This window comes from Callorhinchus milii, unplaced genomic scaffold (genome assembly GCF_018977255.1).
Source record: "Callorhinchus milii isolate IMCB2004 unplaced genomic scaffold, IMCB_Cmil_1.0 Scaffold1, whole genome shotgun sequence".
NCBI lineage: Eukaryota > Metazoa > Chordata > Chondrichthyes > Chimaeriformes > Callorhinchidae > Callorhinchus > Callorhinchus milii.
The window spans coordinates 53,573,965-53,590,720 of record NW_024704742.1 but is presented as its reverse complement, the minus strand read 5'-3'; the positions used below and the strand labels follow the sequence as shown (position 1 = coordinate 53,590,720).

The 16,756-nt window shown below is 38.2% G+C and overlaps 1 non-coding gene across 1 annotated transcript; it reads right to left on the bottom strand.

Moving 5' to 3' along the window:
• Positions 1 to 10,596: 10,596 nt before the first annotated feature.
• trnas-uga lies at positions 10,597 to 10,668 on the bottom strand. The gene has a single exon. It is a non-coding gene; the product is annotated as a tRNA-Ser (tRNA).
• Between the last annotated feature and the right edge of the window lie 6,088 nt (positions 10,669 to 16,756).

Here is a 16,756-nt window from a genome sequence, read left to right as displayed (position 1 = left end):
CAGGTGGGGTCTTGGTTTAATGTCTAATTCAAAAGATGATGTGTCCAACAACCCAGAATACCCCCAATCAGCTACTGGAGTGTTAGCCTAGACTACATGAGATTCAATGAGTGACACGGGGTTTAAATCCAGGACCTTCTGACTCAGAGGTGTCAGTGTTCCCAGCTGAACCAGGTTGCAGGATTATGGTTTTGAGCCCCACATTGGGAACTTGATTACTCTACCTATTAGGGCTTTGTCTTGTAGTGATAGGAACTGAGTGAGAAGAATTTTTGCCCCTCTAAGACCTACCGCCACGATCGCCACCGAGGTTTGACTCAATTCTGACATTCCATTGTCACCTTGGAGCCAGTTCAACCCCATGGAGACCCTGCTTATCCCTCTAAAATGTATAAGCATATGAAATAAATGGGCACAGAATGTATCTAAAAAATCTAATCTGCATTTCCACATAGGTGACAAAAGTGAGTGATGTGTAGCCATATAGTCTAACTGACATTTCAGTGCAGTGCTGTGAGTTTGCTGATTCGTCGGAGGTGCAATGCTTCAGATGAGACATTGAACCAAGTTCCATTCTACCTGTCCAGGTGGATGTTAAGGATCTCATGACATTATTCAATAAGAGAAAGACGTTTATCTCTGCTGGGATGAGATAAGGAGAGTGCACATTCCAAATCCAGCCAAAGAAAATGTCCATGTGTAAATGCCATATAACTTTTCTTTCTGATTGTCAGAAGGAAGGGCTATGATATCAGAAGTATTTACCAAAAAAACAATGAAAACATTTGTCATGTTCAATATTATGATGTAGCCTAACATTATAGAGTTTAGTTTCTGCCATATCTTATATTAAATGCCCTTTGAAATTGTGTTTAGAACTCTATAGAACTGCCTCAGCTCTCTGTAGAATATCAGCAAATAGATACAGGGATGGTATGTGGATGGTATGCATATGTAGGACTCTAGTTTAGATATTCTTAAGCATGGTGATAGGTTTCAGCATGTGTCAGACCGGCTACCAATCCAAAAAAGCACTACAGGTGCACAAAGTGAAGGCTCATCATCACAAATACCCAGGACAGGGAATCTAACTCCTCAAGTGTGTTGACATGCACTGGTTGGATTGAATAGCTTGTTTTCGTGCTGTAAATTGTATGTAAATTCTATGTAAGCAATACCACTCTTATTGCCCAACACTGCTACTGTTAATCTATATGCAAACCAAAATTGGCTTCCATGCAAGGTTGAATATTTCATTACAGTCCAATTCAGAACCACTTTAATGCATAACTTTCATTATTGTTTGAGACAATGCAACCTCAAGGACATGAGAAATATGAAAGTGTTGTTCTTCAAGTGCGTTAACCTCCAATAATCACAAACTCAATGGACCAGGCTGCCTAGCAACAGCAGTGTACTTATGAAGGAGAGAAGCAGCAAATGTCAGGAGCATGACGGGCAGAAGCTCAAATTAACATGAAAATTTTCATCATCCAAGCGACAAGAAAGTGTCAATTCTACATCAAATATATTTTAAGTCCTTCAATATGAATCTGTTGAAGAGCTCCGTAAATGGGGTTACAATAATAATAATCCTTGCATTTGATATAGCACATTATCACGTATTTGAGGCGTCTCAAAGCGCGTCACAGAACATACTGTAAAGTGAATTCACTATATTTTGTGGCAATCAATTGTGCACAACAATGCCCCACAAACAGTCGTGAATTAGCTGACCCAAATTTTTTTTTGAGCGATTATTACCCCTGGAAAGCAATCCGCCAATTGTCTAACAAACACATTCCTACTTACTGCTAGGGAAACTGAGGTGTGTGGAGTAAGGAAACTTGCCTAAGGTTTCACTCCACCTGTGGAGACCTGTAGCTCAGTGGTTAGAGCACTCGCCTTGCAAGGGAGACACCTGGGTTCAATTCCAGGCAGGGCGAAACCTTGGGCAAGTTTTCTTACTCCACACGCCTAATAATAATCCCTCCAAAACAAAACAATAATAAATTGGTCATTTTCAATCCACGACTGTTTGTGGGACACTGCTGTGTACAATTGGCTGCCACGTTTTGCCCACAAATATACAGTCAATTCACTTTACAGTCTATTCTGTGAAGCGCTTTGAGATGTCGAGAAGACTTGAAAAGCACTATATCAAATGCAAGGATTATTATTATTATTATTATTACTATTATTATCAAGGCTTGAGCTCATAGTCTAAACTGACAGTCTAACGTAATATTGAGGAGCACTGCATCATCAAAGGTGTCATAATTCACAGGAAACATTATAATAAAGCCCCAACTGTTTCTTTGAGATCCCGTGATACAGTTCAGAAAGAGAAAGGAGTTTTTCGCTGATCAATCCTTCAGATAAAACTGATTATTCACCACATGATTATTAGTCAGTAGGAATCCAATTGTTAGTCGATTGGTGGATCACTTTCTGGGGGTAATAATGCCTTAAACTTTTTTTAAAAATAGTAATTTGGTCACTCAATTGTTTATGGGATAATGGTGTGCGCAATTGGCTGCCGCGTTTTGCCCACAAATACGCAGTCAATCCACTTTTACGTATACGGTTTGAGATGTTTCCTTCAAGACCCGTCTCAAGACCCTCTTTAACCGTGCCTTCAGTCACCCTCCTACCCCTACTCTCCCCACCCTCCACCCCTCCTGATCCCAACCACCATCTCGGGGGCGGATCCCTGACTGTCCAGCATCTTTGGACGTCCTCCTGACGTGAAAGGCGCTATTCAAATGTAATTTGTTGTTGTTGTCTCAATAACGTAGTAAGTCATGATATCAAATGCAAGGAATATTATCATTAAGTTAGAAAAATCAAATGGAGAGTAACCACTAATATACAAACTATGGCATTTGACCTGTTGAGTGCAGAAGGAGCAGTGTCAGAAGACTATAGCCAAAGGCACATGAATGATATGAAAATGGGGAAGAAAAAAAAATCACAGCAGTGTCCCACCAACAGCCATGAAATAAATGAAAGTTTATTTGGGGAATTGTTTGTCAGAACAACGTGGGAAACTCCCTTCTCTTTATGAATAATGCCACAGGATATTTAACATCTATCTGAACAGGCAAACATTGCCTTGGTTTAACGTCTCATCTGAAGGACGGACTCTCCAATGAAGCAGCACATCCCCAGCATTGCATTTGAGCGTTAGGTAAGTACTCTGAGATGCTATTCCATAAAAGCATGCTATATAAATCCAACCTATTGCTGTAGCTTAGACCATATCAATTCCAAGTCCCAATGTGGGGCTTAAATATACAACCTTTTGACTCAGAGGTAAGAATGTAACCAATTGAACCAAAATGTGATGGGGGTGGAGGCGAGAACAGAGGGAGGGAACTCCATAGATTAGTGGTGTTGAATCTGACCACAAAAAAAAGGTTCTAAAATGAAGGATTTGTAATGTAATTCCTTAATAAAGAATCCAAGTTACACAATTGGAGACTTCTTCCGATAAATGTAAGTGCATCAGGTTGATTCACAGAATTTTATACAAACGCTTATCAAGAACCTCATAGATGATCATTCACAATTCACACTGTCATTGAATATTCCCGGTTATTGATAGTCTGTTGAGGAAGCTGAGTAGCCACAGGGAATACTTGGTTGGATGATAGATCAGTAAAGATAATTGAGAGAAAACTCCAGGATATCAACCTAAGATTACAGTCTTATGTTATTCATTCTGACCAGTTGTATTCCACAGATGACATTCCCTTGGTCCCAGCAGGATTGTCTGCTGTCAGTAATTTGTTCCTTTTAAAATAGCTGAGTCTCTTGCATGACCTCTCCTTCAAGTGCTCGTTATATGCTCAATGAATCCAAATGTGTCTTACAAAGCAGCACATTAATGACTGTGGTTGCACTGGGATATTCTTGGGCCAATAGAAAAGTGCAGCCACAATGTTTGCGCGGAATCCACTGAAAACATCACCCTCCGCTCTAAAAAATGTAGTTTCAGTCTCAGGCCTCTCGCGCTGTTTATCCGAAGTTACTGTGGGCGGAGCAGCTCCAGACTCATATAAGCGGTGTGGCGCAAGCGGAAAATAGTCTTCGCTCCACACGGAAGCTTCGCTGTTGTGATTGTCTGTGTGTCTCCACTCTGTATGTATGATTGTGAGTGTGTCTGTGTGTGTTTGTGAGTGTCTCTGTGTGAGTGTGTCTGTGTGTGTTTGTGAGTGGCTCTATGTCAGTGTCTCTATATGAGTGTGTCTGTGTGTTTATTTCTTTATGTGTGTGTGTGTGTGTGTCTCTCTTCTGTATGAGTTTGTGACTGCCTGTATGGGTGTATGTCTGTGTCTCTCTCTCCTCTGTCTGTGTGTGTGTGTATGTCTCTTTGTGTCTGTGTGTGTCTCTCTCTGTGTCTCTGTTTGTGTCTATGTGTGTGTGTCTCGGTCTCGGTCTCTGTGTCTGTGTGTGTCTCTCTCTGTATCTCTGTCTGTGTGTGTGTGTCTCTCTCTGGGTCTCTGTCTCTGTGTCTGTGTGTGTCTGACTCTGGGTCTCTGTGTTTGTGTGTGGTGCTGGGTCCTGAGAGGCAGGGGGTTGTGAGCTCTTGTAGCCCGCTCCTGAGTGTTTTTTGGTGGATCTCCAGGCCCTTTGGGCCTGCGCAAGAGTCTCCTCCACCGTAAATGGGCCACCCAGTTTTTGTTAAAGAAGAATAGAAATTAATATTTTTTGCAACAATCTAATATGTGTTATTTCCTCATCTTTAGTTTTTGGATTGGCAGTAAAATGTACCTCAATAGCACCAACCAACCCTCGCAATTTACTGCAAAACGTGTCAAATTTCCCCACAATTTTTGGCAAATATTTCCACATTTCTCCATTGGCCTAGGATATTACCAACTAGATCAACGGTTGCAAAACCCCATCACAAAGATGCAGACACATTCGTGATATTGTTCATTGTTTCCTTAGGATGAGTAAGTGATTTTTTTTGCAATAAGAAGTACATCTAGACCTTTATGTTTTCTCCTACCTTCCATTTTGGAGGTGGGATTAACTATGAATAAAATTTTGGGTTTCAATTGATTGTAAAATACCACCATAGGATCATCTTTCAGCCAATTAAACATCGAAGCATGGACGATTGCCAATGTTTTGTCAGTTCAGGTCTGAAGTTTGTAGGTTCAATCCTATGTCAGAACTTCACATTGATAATCTAAAATGACACTCCAATCCGGTGTTAGATGTGTTAATTTACGTTGTTAATTTTATTTGAGGATTGTTGGCCAGGATGAATATAATGGCTGTCATAGCCTGATATGGTTAAATGATAATAAACCAACAGTTGTAACAAAAACTGGCAAAGCACCAACATCGTGTTTTTACATTGATTCTGTGTGAGTTTCACAGTGAATTCCCACAAGCAGCATTGTATAAATTAGGCACTGAGTAACAAAGGCAGAGAAATTCATTTAAATATATTAAAGTAAATAGTATGGGCACCAATTGCTCAAAAAGGGAGCAATCATTTTATGAAGTTTTCTTTGTTTACAATTACTTTGTGTAACTTTTATGTCATTTTTACAGCAGCTATTATTTTTAACACAAATACAATATTATTTTGAAATCGATCTTAAAGTGAGTGCTGAAAATAGCACCTTAATAGTATTTGCCTGCTACCAGTGTCTCCACTTTACAGTATATCCTGTGAAACGCATTGAAACGTTTACCCAACGTGAAAAGCCCTCTATGAAATGTAAGGAATATCATTATTATTATTATGAATCATTTTTTGATTACCATTAATGATTAACGTAAAATGTTGGGTAGAAATTTCACTTGGGTCTAAATTTAGTTTATTTCTGTAGCCTTTTAGAGTGTGTAGAATTTGACATTGTTGAATTAGGTTTTAACTTTGAAGCTTATATCTCTATTTCTTAAAAGAAACTTACTGACTTCAAAATTAAAGACCGTGTTTAAGAAATTGACAATTTCTGGGTGCTCTGAAATGCTCTCTTTGCTGGTCTCCCCAGCTCCACTATCAACAAGCTACAACTGATTCAGAACTCCGTTGCCCGTATTCTTACCCACACTAAACTCAGTAGCCCCATTAAACCAGTGCTCTCCAGCCTCCACTGGCTCCCTAACACAGAACAGATCGATTTCAAGATCCTCTCACTCATCTGCAAATCCCTTCACGCCCTGGCACCTCCCTCCTTTCTCCCCACTCCACTACCCACTGCCTTCGCTCGGCTGGCTCTGGCATCCTGCTTGTCCCTCGTCTCCTCAGCTCCACCATTGGCCGGGCTTTCAGCCACAACTCCCCAAAGTTTTGGAACTCTTTTCCCCAATCCTTCTGCCTTGCCCCTCCTCCCCCTCTTTTAGATCACGACAGAAGACCTTCTTCTTCAACCATGCTTATGGTCACTTCCCGCTCGGGTCAGCATTCGGGCTCCTCCACTGTTAAGAGCTCTAAGATGCTGCCCCCTGTGAAAGGTACAATATTAATGCAAGTTGCTGTTGCTAAGTTAAGCGCTCTGAGACACCGCCCATCGTGGAGGGCGCTATATAAGTGCAAGTTATTGTTGTTGTAGAATAAATCTACACAAGTATAATTATAGAGTATAATTTCTACACACCCATTGTTTGAAATGTTAATGTGGAGTGAGCATTTTGATATTTTCACAGAGCAGTTATCTGCTGTTTTCCTCACCAAATTATTCTTGTTGGAGAAAAATCCAAGCTTTAAACAGAGTGTCAAAAGTATGGAAATAAATCAAAAATGTAAATTATGCATAAAATTCTGTTGTAAATCTTTTCTTCCCAAATGACACTGGCAATCCTAGCTGCTGTATGATACATTTGTTGTATATAAAAATATTCAAGTATTTCTGACAAGATTTTGTTTCAAACATTTAAGTGTGAAGCACAGGATAGGGAAGCAATATAAATATTCATGCTCAATTTATACTGTTGAATAAACAGTGGGCCAATCTTTTGGATCTGATGGTGCAGATTTTTTTAAAAAAATTAAGGCTTGCCAGCCTTCACATTTAGAATTTCCCTTCAGAATATAAAGATTCATTTGAATGACCATCTTAAATATGGCATAAATTTCATCTCATTTGTCACAACAATATTTTGTGTCTTTAAACAGTAACTTTATCAACAAAGTAAGATGGAGATTTTGGCTAAAGCAACCTGGCCAGGACTGGCAGTGCTTATTATTCAAATAATTCTATTGGCATGTGAATATAGAAAGATAATAATAACATAACATAACATAACATGTAGGAGCAGGAGTAGGCCATTCGCCCCTCGAGCCCCCGCTATTCAATCATGGCTGATCTTCTAATCTAACTCCAGCTAATAACCTGACCCTGCCTTATCCCCGTATCCCTTAATCCCTTTTGCAATAAGAAATCTATCTATCTCAGTCTTGAATATAATCCTTGTATTTGATATATCGCTTTATCGCCTCGTTGAGACGTCTCAAAGCGCTTCACAGCTTATATTGTAAACTGGATTCACTGTATATTTTTGGGGTATTATATGAGTGACAGCAACAACAACAATTTTACTTTAAACGGTGCCTTTCATGTCAGGAGGGTGTTTAACAGTAGTTCTCAGAGCTGTCCGGGAGCCCAGCAGGAGGTGCGTGTGTGTGTGTGTGTGGTGGGGTCAAGAAATCCTCTTGAAAACATTGTCTGTTTTTTGCCTAGTTATGCTTCATTTGCTAATAGTTGCTCATATCTCATTCCTTTAACACTGGTGATCACCTTCATTGCTCTGCTCTGCACTGCCTACCTAGTGCTGGGCAGCCCCCTTATGTTGCAGTGACCAGGACTGTATACAGTTCTGCAGCTTCTATCACATTGCTTGGCAGCAGGTTATCAGTTCTGCTCCAGGTGAGGCTTTACCAGAACTTGAATAAGACTTGTGCAGATCTGAGTCATTTAACTCACGTATTCAAGTCCTCATGCTTATTCGTAATAATTGTGTGACTGGTCTCAGCATTGTCACCATGGCAACAACTCAGAAAACGCGGATCAGTTGCCAACCAGTTAGCTTGTCAAAAAGAAGTGTCTTTGGGTGTTGTGCTGAAAAAGTGTGAAAAGAAAATCCCTCTGGAATAAGACATACTCCAAATTATGGGCACCTTATTCATTTTATTTGGTCTCAACTCAAAAAGCAATCCGACAACCATAACTGGACCAATTTGCTCTGTGGATATCCTGTATTCAATCTCCCATCTCTTTATGAATTTTCTGTATTCCTCACTTGTGAATTGTGGTCCATTTCCACTAATTATAGCCTTGGATATTCCATACAGCACAAACGTGTCATTGGCATGATTGATTACCATTTCTGCAGTCGTGTCCTTTGGTTCTGCATATTCAAAATATCTTGATGTGTTGTCCATTACTGTGAGGTAGTCATTTTCCTTGTAATAGAATAAATCAGTTCCCACTTATATCCGTGGTGGGACTGGTCTCTCCTGCCACATGATATACTCATGTCTCTCCTGGTTTTGATATCTGGCACATGTTTTGCATTTTCCAATAGAGTCCAATAGTTGAATATAATCCTCTATTTGACTATTAATGCGGTGCCAATAAACTACCTCTCTTGCTCTTCATTTTGCTCTCTCAATTCCGATGATTATTTGGTCCTTAATCATTTCTTCTGACAGTTCACCATAATGATATGACTTGCTGAATGATCTTAGTACAGTAAAATATTGTTCCATTGGCCCTTGTTTTCTGATATCGAATTTGTATCAGTCAATAGACACATCATTTTGGCCACAACACTGCACTCGCATAATATTCATCCTCTAATGGTATTTCGATACTCTCTATGTCACACTTCCGTTCATCTATCATTTATTAATATGTACATTTACCAGAATGGTACCAGGGATGAGGGACTTTAATTATGTGGAGAGACTAGAGAAGCTGGGATTGTTCTCTTTAGAGCAGAGAAGGTTACGGGGAGATTTAATAGAGGTATTCAAAACTATGAGGGGTTTTGATAGAGTAGATAGGGAGAAACTATTTCCACTGGCAGGTGGGTCAGTAACCAGGGCACATAGATTGAAGATAATTGGCAAATGAACCAGAGGGGAGATGAGGAGAATTGTTTTTACACAGACAGTTGTTACAGTCTGGAATGCGTGGTGGAAACAGATTCAATATCAACTTTCGAAAGGGAATTAGATAGATACTTGAAAAAGAAAAAAGAAAAAAAATTGCAGGGATCTGGGGAAAGAGCAGGGGAGTGGGACTGATTGGGTAGATCTTCCAAAGAACCGGCACAGGAACGATGGGCCGAATGGCTTCCTTCTGTGCTGTAATATTCTAAGCTTCTATGTATAAGGGTGTTACAAAAGGCATATATTAAAAAAGATTCAGAGGGGCTTTGAGGATATGTTTATTATACTAATCCCATGCTGAGTTAAAGAGGAATTGCGCTGTTCAGTGCACAATATTTTTTTATGGATTTTACTTGTTCACTGATTCAGTTAGTAAACACATTGTTATTTCTATAATACCACTATCACCAGCACAAATCTAAACATATGATTGTTCTACCTAGTTGGATATATTCAAATCGGTATTATTGAGAGGTGATATCTGGCTTCAATCCAACCTATTTCATTTCAACCTTTGTTTCATTTTACTTTCTGCTTTCTTTTCCACTTTGTATCTCTCTGATTTCATTTCTGATTTCTTTCCACTTTTCAACATTTTTCTTTGATTTGCTTTGTTTCTTTTTTGTTCTTCATTTTCTCTCTTTACAGCACTATCAATCAATCTTAGCACTGTGGCAAGTAGACTCCTAACAGGGATCCCAGAATACAAAAACCTCCCCAAGATTATGATAGCAAATTTATTATTTTGAAATCCCCAATGATTAATAATGTGATGCATGTGGCATTACAAGACATTCAATTTGTAGGTAAACATGGTTTGTAATGTTCTCTAGTTCCTTAATTTGTACATTGCAGTCACTTAGAAGAGCCATCTCAATGATACGGGATGTATCATTTAGTAGTTTTATTATTATATTTGGTTTATTACAGATATTATTCTTAGTTATATTGAAATAAACAACATTTCTGTAGCATCTATGAATGCCAAAATAACAATAATAGTTCGGTCATTTCAATCCTGACTGTGGGAGATTGCTGTGCGCATTTAGCTGTCGTGTTTTGCCCACAAAATACACAGTCAATTCACTTCACAATATATTCTGTGAAATGTTTTGAGGCATGTTGAAGACATGATAAGGCGCCCACAAATATACAGTCTTTGGGACATCTAGAAGACGTGAAAAGTGCTATATCAAATGCAAGGATTATTATTATTATATTATTATTACATTATTATAGGATTATTAATAATAATTATTAATTCTTGACGTCTCAAAGTACTTCACAGAATAGACTGTAAAGTGAATTGACCGTATATTTGTGGGTGAAATGCGGCAGCCAATTGTGCACAGCAGTGTCCCACAAACAGTCATGGATTGAAAATGACCAATTTATTATTGTTTTGTTTTGGAGGGATTATTATTAGTCGTGTGGAGTAAGGAAACTTGCCCAAGGTTTCGCCCTGCCTGGAATTGAACCCAGGTGTCTCGCTTTCAAGGCGAGTGCTCTAACCACTGAGCTACAGGACTCCACAAGTAGTAGTACTACATTAATTATTGATTATTTCATTTTTGAAATTCGGTTTTTCTATATTGGTAAACATTTATAGTAATAATCTTTGCCTTTGATGTAACTTCAAAGTGTCCCAAAGCATTTCACGGGCAATCACTGCCAAATGCATTAACTGTGTATTTGTAGGCAAACACAGCAGCCAATTTGTGCACATCATGTCCTACAAACAGCCATGAGCTGAATGATCAATTTTCCGGGAGGATTGTCAGTCAGCACAATGGAAGAAATTCCTTTCTCTTTTCAAATACAGTAATGCCATGGGGAAACCTTTGATGTCCACTTAAACAAGCAGACAGAAATTTGATTTAGCACATTATTCAAAGGACAACACTTCTGACAATGCCACATTCTCCCATTACTGCATTGGAGTGCCAGCCGAGACAGTGAGCTCAAAGTCCCAACTTGGAGCTTGAACTCACAACTTCTCACAACTGTAGTACAAATTAACAACAAATCCCATTGCAGATTTTTATCTTCAGATTAAAGATCTGAAGACAAATCTTTATTTGTTACGTTATTAGATTAAATGGTCGTATGGAGAACGCATACCCGCACTTGCCCAATGTATTTAACTATCTGCAACCTTTCCCAAAGGCTGAATAATAATTAGCAAAGATGTAACAAAAAGACACATTTAGCGTAATAGAGTTTATTCTATCAAACATAATTTCCTGTCTTCCACGTTTACCCCTCTCTCATTATAAAAGATTTAGAAATGTTCGGCAAGATAATTCGAAGCTAGGTTCAATGATAAAATTTGATGTACACTCTTTGTTCAGTGCACAAGGTCAACTGCAGTAGAGTGCAACATTTAACAGATAGCATGGATCTAGGAAAGCAGTATAAATAATCTGAGAATCTTCGATTTAGTAGCAGAATTTTTTAAAATACTTTCTGAGACTATCTACAATGCAGTTTCAAATGTTTTCATGTTTGCTAATATTTGATATATAGTAGTACATTTTTGCTTTGGTTTTAAAATTTAAAATTGAGCTCCTGTGCACAATCCCATGAAACTGCTGATTTTTTATTCCAGAAATCTCTAGATACCACATACGCCAGGAACTATTCAGGTGCAAGTTAATTGTCATTCTGTGCTTCAGTCATTCCTCTTGAACGTTTGGTTCAGCAGTTTGACTTTCAGCATTGTCAGAGAAAATTTGATGTACAGATCTGATACAGTGACAGAAATCAGCATACCTGGCATTTTAAATTAATATACTCATATGAAAACAATTGATTGAATCAGTTCTTTGAATACAAGCATATAAACAGATATACTGAACAATAAACACATTGCTGCACTAAGAGTTATTGAAATTGTAAAGGTGCAAGAGTATATATAACATTGCAAATTTATGTATAGATTAATTTCTAGTCTCTCCTCACCTACAAAAAGATAAAGGGATTTCTCCAGGTCTCCTTGGCAACAACCCTCTTGATAAAATTGCTCATTCATTGCATGGCTGTTTGTAGAACATTGCTGTCCCACAAACAGCCATGAAAAGTGACTGCTATGTTCACCTTTAAATACTGTACACAATCACTACACTTTACAGTAAATTCTCTAAAGCACTTTGAGATGTTTTAACATGATAAGGCCTTATATCAAATTGAAGGTTATTATTATTAATCATAGAACCTCTTCTAAGTTACAAATAATATGTAGATGATTCCTAATGAGCAGAAACTGTTCATGTCAACTCGTCCTCTTGTGTAAAATGGTATGTTAGTGTTTAGGATTACAAGAAAGTGCGTTTGCAAATTCTTCTACAGATTTAACTATTTGAGCACTGTGGATAAGGCCGCTCGATCCTTTACAGATTAACAGTGATCAAATTATCAACATCACCTTTTAATTTGTGGTCTAATTTGCAGGATGGGTTCACAATTTTACACATAATTTGTGATTCAGGTTAAGTATGTGATGACACATAAGGTGCCTTTGCCTTTTATTTTGTAATCAACAACCAATTTAAAGGATTACATTATCACCTATAGAACCGTAGAAATTTACAGTGCAGAAGATGACCATTCAGCCCATTATGTCTGTCTGATTTCATTGAACGAGCAATCCATCAGTCATTTGCCCTTTCCCCATACCCCTGCAAATTACTAATTCTGAGTTTAGACGGTAGCCTGAGAACTGGCACTAAAATTCATGGGATATCAATTTTCAATGGCAGCTGAGGATATATATTATTAATAATAATAATAATCCTTGCATTTGATATAGCACTTTTCATGTCTTCTAGAGGTCTCAAAGTGCCTCACAAAATAGATTATAAAGTGAATTGACTGTATATTTGTGGGCAAAATGTTGTATTCAAACATTGCAATGTAATAATATCTCTAGTGATAATTAGCACATCACATGTCAATTTTTTACACCATTTCCATTGAAATGGAAACAATTGCTAAAATCCCCCAACCACAAATCTTTAATAATTGTTCTGACAGAAATACAATGGAAAGGCAGGGATATATAATGCACTGACTCCAATCTACTTGGTTTAGTAATATTAAATTATAATAATAATCCTTGCAAGTGATATAGCGTTTTCACATCAGGAGGACATCCCAAAGCGCTTCACAAGATTCACTGTAAAGTATAGTCACTGTATTCTGAAGGCGCACACTAGTCCATTGAAAGATTAAATTCGAAGTTATCAGTGAGTCATACTTTTATTACATTTTATTAAATTTATTAAATGCTCTGTATTTAATATTTAATATCTTTTATTTCATAATTTAATATTCTTTCACACATGATATGTTCAGTTGAAATCAATCTTTCATTCAATTCTTTTCTGGTTCTTTCTTTAATCCTCTTCCATTTACTGTAATAGCTTTTCTTCCATTTCTCTAGAATTGTCTAGAGATGCAATACATTGTTAACTTCAATTGCTTCAGTGAATTATTATGCTTCCCTTACTCTGCTAAGCATTTTAATATTTTATTGCATTAAAAAACTTCTTTTCCCTGTCCTGAGTCTCTGAGGGAGGTGATAATGTAACATAGAGTGATGGGAATATAGATCTCAATGCCATAGTTGTGGTTGAAGCAAAAAGCATCAACATATTTAAGAGAAAACTTGATGCACGCATGAGAGTATAGAAGAGCAGAATAGGAGAGAATAGGAGAGGTGAGAGCTTGTGTGGAGTACAAACCCCAGCATGGACTAGTTGGGCCAAATGGCTTGTTTCTTTACCATATCACTCTATGTAACACCTTTGCATAAGGAGGCAGTGTCAGGGTGGTACATTGATTTTATCATACCCAGGATGACATGACATTAATCACTTTCTGATAAGATCATATCCATAACTATATTTTCAGCTCTAGAGAGGAAAACAACATAAAGTGGAACCCTGAACCCCGTTGTGAAACAAAATCATCCAACGTACATACATAGGCATGCTAGTATTCGATTTTTATTTTTCATAATGTTTGACATCATTTTATTTATTAACATCAATGTTTATTTTAACTTTAGTTTTTCCGATCTTTAGCGATTTATTTTGTCATAAGGTCACCATAGATATCACTTCACACATGAATATGATTTTTTTACGAATTCAAATCATAAGTAAACATATAGTAGAAAGCCCGGTATTACATTAAATGTAGACCGACCCCCTTAGGAATACGAAAACTGTAAAGATATCAAGTCATCATGCAAAATACAACACTAATCAAACGTCCACAGTGTGTCATCTCTGTCTTTCTCCATGTGCACCGCTACATCTGACTGATTTTCTCTCCCATCTTTTCATGACATTCTCTCTCATTGCCAGTCCTTCTTATTTTCAGCCTCTATCCCCACAGTGCCTTTTTATTTCTGTGACTCCCTTTCTTTATATTTCTGACTCTCTGTCTCTCTCACACACACATAATCTTTCTGTGTCTCTGGCTTTCCTACCCTATGCCATACCTGCATCAGATCCGATCACTTAACAGTGAAACTCACAGGTAATTGCTGTCAAGTGTACTGACTTTTCGCAGCAAGTTCCCGCAAACAGAAAATGAAGTGATTCACCATTTATCTGGAGGATTGTTCTAGAGACCAGGAGTTCAGGAGAGGTAATGTTTTGTGATCTTTAACATCCCCCCCACCCCACACACACCCACAGGCCAGTCCATCTGAAGTGCAGCACTTCACAAGATCCCAAGAGAGGTTCAGATGAAAAAGGCTCTTTGGCCCATTTGATCTCATCCTTGCAGAATATTTAACCTACTGTCTTTGCATCATAGCATCAAGCTGTTTTTTTTAAATGATTCCACCATCCTGGTTTCAACCACCCTTCCTGGTACCCTATTCCAGATATAAATTACAACAAGAACAAATTATATTTGTATAATGCCTTTCCCATCAGGTGGGGTGGAGGACAGGGAAGATAGGGATAAGAGGGTGACCGAAGGTTATAGAATTCCTGGTATCTGTTCTGAAATTGCTCTTTGCCCTAAACTTCTGTCCTCATGTTTTGCTGTCTCTATACCCAAATGCACTGTTCTGTGTTTACTTTATCAATCCCTTTTAAAATCTTGTATATTTCTATAAGATCCCTTCTAAAACATCTCTTTTCAAGTCTTTGATTGCTAATTATTTGTTGCTCATTCCTCTGTCAGCAGTGATCATTCTCATTCTACTCTACACCGATTCTAGGATTTAGGAAGCTCTATCAGGTCACAGCAACCAGAACTGTACATAGTAATCCAGGTGTAGCCAAAAGCACTGTACAGCTTGAGTGTGAATTCTGGGCATCTGAACTCAATTAATTTGGTAATTTTACCCAGGATCCTGATTACCTTGTTTATTGCTGCCTCACACTGATTTGACATGGTGAGATAATAATAATAATAATAATCCTTGCATTTGATATAGCGCTTTTCACGTCGGGAGGACGTCCCAAAGCGCTTCACAGAACACACTGTAAAGTGAATTGACTGTATATTTGTGGGCGAACGCGGCAGCCAATTGTGCACAGCAATGTCCCACAAACAGTCGTAGATTGAAAATGACCAATTTATTATTGTTTTTTTTTGGAGGGATTATTATTAGGCGTGTGGAGTAAGGAAACTTGCCCAAGGTTTTGCCCTGCCTGGAATTGAACTCAGGTCTCTCACTTGCAAAGCGAGTGCTCTAACCACTGAGGTACAGGACTCCACATCTCTTTCAAGTTTCCCCTTGGCAAGTACTATGCCCTTGAAGGACTACATGTGCCTCCAAGTCTTACTTCCTATATACAGAATCTTTTACATTAGAATACATTGGAAGATAGAGCACAGAAACAGGCGATTCGGCCCAACTGGTGTTGCCGGTGTTTATGCTCCACCTGAGCCTCCTCCTGCCCTTCCTCAACTAAGCCTTCTCGCATAACCTTCTTTTATATCTTGTTTTTATCTGTATTGATGTTCATCAATGAAGCACTCCCTTAGTACTGCACTGGAGTGTTAACTCGAGCTGTGTGTAAACTCAGAATAATCCCAGTGTGAGTCCTGAACCCACAATCTTCAAACCCAGAGGCAACAGTCAATTGGTAAGCAATGCTCAAGTAATCAAGCAATTCTCTGACCTAATGTACTCTGCTGACCCCCATCAGTCCATACAGCCATCACTGCACACCATTCCCTGTGCATATATTTAACACCACTTTACCGTTCTGTATTTTTGCAAAAGAAAAGTCCAGTCAAAAACTACACAAATAATCTTTAACACGTGTTATTAAAATCAGTTAATTGTCACCGAATCAATATTGCATATGAATTCTAACGTGGCCTTTTATGTACAGTAATAAATATTGTATTTCTCCCTCCCTGTTCCTATCAAGAAACGTTCAGTGGCTTAATACTTAACATAAATAGGATTGAAAGTTGTTATTGCTTGCTCTAGCTAGGTGTAGATAATGTCACAAATAATGTAGGTATTCAACATTTGACAAGATGTAATTGGAGAGTGAGACAAACTAATATTTTGCACATTGTTTCTTGGGCTTAAGGCTATCGAAATATATAAAATCTTGACTCGAAATCATTTCTTACTTC